The sequence below is a fragment of the Arachis ipaensis genome, chromosome B03, assembly GCF_000816755.2.
Source record: "Arachis ipaensis cultivar K30076 chromosome B03, Araip1.1, whole genome shotgun sequence".
Lineage (NCBI taxonomy): Eukaryota > Viridiplantae > Streptophyta > Magnoliopsida > Fabales > Fabaceae > Arachis > Arachis ipaensis.
Window position 1 is genome coordinate 133,187,588 of NC_029787.2, and position 4,365 is coordinate 133,191,952.

The following is a 4,365-nucleotide window of genomic DNA, read 5'->3' on the forward strand; positions in this document are numbered from 1 at the left end:
TCTGAAGCCCTATTAGGATGGATGTTCATGCTGTGAATAAGGAGTGTTAGTTAGGTTTCTTTCTGCTCTTACTTTTGGTGGCACTTTTGATGTCTCACATCATGATTCTCATTGTTGAATATGCCGCCAACTTGTAAAAATTTGACATGCTAGTTTAGGGTTTTTGATTTTCAAAATGGCTTCATTAGGCAGAGAATAGTTTTTCCAAGACATTTCTGGTTGGATTCTCCAAATTACTGGTTCTTTAATCTTAATTTAACTACTAGTTGTTCAATCTTCAATGCACATGCTTCCATTTATGTCCTATTTCTTTATATATATATTTTTTTGGGGTTAATTTGGATTCCAGTTAACAATATTTATGGATATTATAACTGACAAAAGTCTCTGGTGTATCATCTTCTAATGTAATAATAAAGGTGATGGTGAAAGTATAACACCATGTTGCAAACTTACTCTCTGTCAGTAAGTATTCAGTATCATCCAAATGTTCCTTTTTGTTTTTTAACTCGCTTTTGTGATAGAAGTTTTCAAATAATCATGTCATAACAAACGTAGTTTAAATAGGAATCAAGTTCCTTGTTTACCAATTGCAAGACAAATGTACTCTTCAATTGAATTTTTCTGAGTTAAGTCATATATTTAGAAGAAAAATGATTAAAAGTCATAATTTATTCTCCTGATTATCCTTTTAACTTTTAAATATTTTTTAAAAAAAAATGATCTTTTTCACATTTTCAGAATAAAATATATTTAAATTTTTATTTATTTAAACATCAAGAGAATAATTTAAAGGATAAATTAAAACTCTTAATTATTGCTCTTTTCAGAATGCTTAATTAAATAAAAAAAAAAAATCTTGCTATATGTTAAAAGCATTTGGAACCAAATCCCAAGTGATTTTACCAATTAAAATCTTCTCTTATTTAATAAACACTCAAAACGTAAGATTCAATTTTCAAATTAAATAGTTTTCTTTTGTATGCATGCTTAAAATTTAAAAGGTAAACTTTGCTGCACAAGTAGTCTCCAACCTAACAAAATTGCCTCAAAGAGGAGAACGTATATGCTTTCATGGTTTTGATATTTTCTTTTTTATAATAATAATTGAAAACACCACCAACAACAACAACCAACAATCAAATAAACTAAATAACGAACTTAGTTCGGTCAGAGTGATGATACACTTTGTATGCATGCAGCAATCCATTTGTTAGGGACAACGAAAAAACAAACTAAATTCTGTAGACTTCTTTCTGATTTTCTCTTTAAGCTGTCTTCAATTTAGAAAGAAAATCGTACGAGATCAAAACAAATTTCGTTAGCTTCAGTCACTTGATACATTTTAAACATGGGTCTTCAATGAAACCTTATGGCTTTAAAGAGGATCTCACATTTTGAATTTTCAATAGTTCAAACACAATAGTAAAAATTCTCAAAAAAAGATTATTACAACTTAGTAATGCAATTATCATCCCACATAATACAATCTAAGCAAGCAAATGTCAAAAATATAAGATTAACGACGGTGCACAACAGGCATGAGATGCGCAATTTCTGTTGGCAGCTTGAAGAAACTCCAAAGTCAGTTCATATCAAACTGCTACAGGATATTTCCCTAGTTAGCTACACCAAATGCAACTAATATGAATCCTCAAGTCACCATCTACATATACTGCTTGAACACATACCTGCCATTAAAATGTAACTACACAATTTGGTCAAACTGGTGGAGCAGGAGCAATTTTTCTAGTACTGAAGAAAGTAGCAAAAGGCTGCTAGCATTGTTACCAGAAACAGGTTATGTATAGCTTCAGCAATAAAATCATTTTGAAGAGCATTTTAAATGTAATTTTATATTAAAAGGGCTTCAGGGGTTGCTTTACAAAGAATCCACATTTACTTGCGAATTTGGCGAAAGACATGTGAAAAATGGATACTAACTTGCTAAATTTTTAATAAAAGACTATCTCACAATGCTAGGTAAATTTACAATAATTAAAACACATATTAGAAGAGAGGAAATGGATTGCACTCACCTCCTGAAGAACTCAGTAATATATCGTATCACGAACCACATTAATACAATCAGCAAAATATCTAGAAAAGTTTAGGAACATATACAAGCAGTACCACAACAGACAAGATTGCACATGAATTCAAGGCACTCAACTTTGTGCTGTTTGTCGAATAATGTTCTGAAATAACTTTTGGAAAGAAAAAAAAATTATCTAAATTAAAATGATCCAAAATGGTAAAATATCTCCAATATGGTTTCATTTATCTTTCCTTGGCATAAAAGACACACACTTCCCCCACATAAATATCTAGAAAAGATTTGAGTTTTAGATCAGTTGAAAAAAGAAAAAGAAAAAATGTAAATGAGGTAAAAGCCATGTAGAAGAGATTGCAATAGAGGATACTGAAAGTACAGCGTTCCCACCAATCCAACATATAAAGCCCAAAAGTAACATTGTAGAGGAAGATCTTGCGCTGAATCCAATTCATTTCTCCCATGGCTGCAAAAAGAATAATAGTAATTTTGTTCAGAATTAGGAACTCAATAGCAATAAAACTTATTTTGAAATACTTTTCAACATATATCATCCTCAACAGAGCAAAGAAGTGTCTCACTGAGTCCAACTTAACATGCCCAACAAGGTACAATATTTTATTATACAAATAAATACATGAGCAAATTAGTGACGATTAACACAATTATACTTGTATTGACGATGGACAATGTCATAATTCACAAATTAGATGAGTTTGGTTGCGTGATTTTAACAAATAGATAGCATGCAATTATCAAACGAGCAAACAAATCAATCCAGATCAACAACAAATGGATATGGATAGCAGTGGACCAGATCGGGAAACATGAAATTTGCAGGTAAAATATTAAATCTTTCATGAATGAATATGTTAAGACAGCAAAATTAAAATCAAAGAAAAAACAAGGGAGCTTATGAATCAAGACGGAGACAATTGAGAGAGAGGGGAATGGATATTGAAGTGAATACCTTTGGCTTGTGGATCCAGATAAAAATGGAGGGGAAGAGAGAAGAGAGACAAGATAACCTAAGAAGACAAACTATGTATCAAGTAATGAACGATGAAAATAACAAAATTATTATTATCGTTTTCAATATGATGGATCCGACCCTTCAAACCTGGGGGCTGCCAACAATACTTTTCACCAAGGTTCTGAAAACCAGTTCGAATCGGAAATCGATAGAGAGATCGATTCGAATTACTGAAAAAACCGGATGCCAAGAAAACCGATGACGAACTTGAAAACCGGTCGAAAATTGGTCGGTTGGACCAGATCGAAAACCGGTCGGTTTTTCGAATACCGGCTAAGCTACGTCGTTTTGGTATGAGGAGGGGAAAATCAGATCCAAATTCACAATAACTTCGTTATGTTGGTGCTGCAATTTTTCATCAGTATCATCACATCAAAGTGGCAGAAGTGCAGAACTCCAGAGGCCATAAGTAGTTCCACTTCCATCTTCTCTGGGTCTTCCTCGCGCAGTCGCTCCTTCGGAGGTCGCCGTCGCCGTCCTCCGCTCCTTCTGCTCACTTTTTTTCGGTCACTACTAGACTATGAAAGGCTAGCCCAAGAAGCTAAGGGAGAAAGAACCGAAGAACACACTCCAACGAGGCTTGACCAAAATAGAAAAAAGGAAAAACTCCAATGAGACAAACAAGAAATAGCGGATGTTATTTCTTTAGTGAAGAAGAAACACTCCACTTGGATAGGAATCATAGGATCATAGGATGTACTCATCAGTGATTTCTGAATTTTGAATTATGAAAAGTTACATGTTTCGCATAATCGCATCATTTAAAAAAAGTTTTTAATTTTTAAAAAATTATTAGGATAAAGTATACTTTTTGTCCTAAAGTTTGAAAAAAATTTCAAAAATACTCCTAAGTTTTATTTTGTTTTAATTTTGTCCCAAAAGTTTTCGATTTGCATCAAATATACTTCTACCGACTAAATTTTCAAAAAAATTAAGACCAATCTAACAATAATGCATGAAAAATATGCTTGATTTGCTTGTGTTGAGGATTGTTCTTATGAAATTGTTGTTGAATTGGTCTTAAATTTTTTGAAAAATTAGCTGTTAGGAGTATATTTGATGCAAATCGAAAACTTTTGGGACAAAATTGAAACAAAATAAAACTTAGGGATATTTTTGAAATTTTTGTCAAACTTCAGAGACAAAAAATATACTTTACCCAAATTATTATTATTATTATTATTATTATTTTACTAAAATATGAGACTCGAACCCACAATTTCTTAATTGAATATGGGGAGACTATGTCATTTGAACTATTACTCATTGGCTTTAAAAA

The 4,365-nt window shown here is 32.1% G+C and overlaps 1 protein-coding gene and 1 long non-coding RNA gene across 2 annotated transcripts in view; one reads left to right on the forward strand and one right to left on the reverse strand.

Annotated features, from left to right (window-relative positions):
- LOC107632063 (putative ubiquitin-conjugating enzyme E2 38) overlaps positions 1 to 306 on the forward strand; it is a gene marked incomplete in the record, with an annotated part of 3,204 nt that extends 2,898 nt beyond the window's left edge. Inside the window, 1 exon segment of the mRNA XM_016335699.2 lies at positions 1 to 306.
- Positions 1,307 to 3,722, reverse strand: LOC107632062. The gene is made up of 4 exons (XR_001618677.2): positions 3,024 to 3,722; positions 2,424 to 2,519; positions 2,040 to 2,100; positions 1,307 to 1,691 (listed from the first exon to the last, which is right to left on the reverse strand). It is a non-coding gene; the product is annotated as an uncharacterized LOC107632062 (long non-coding RNA).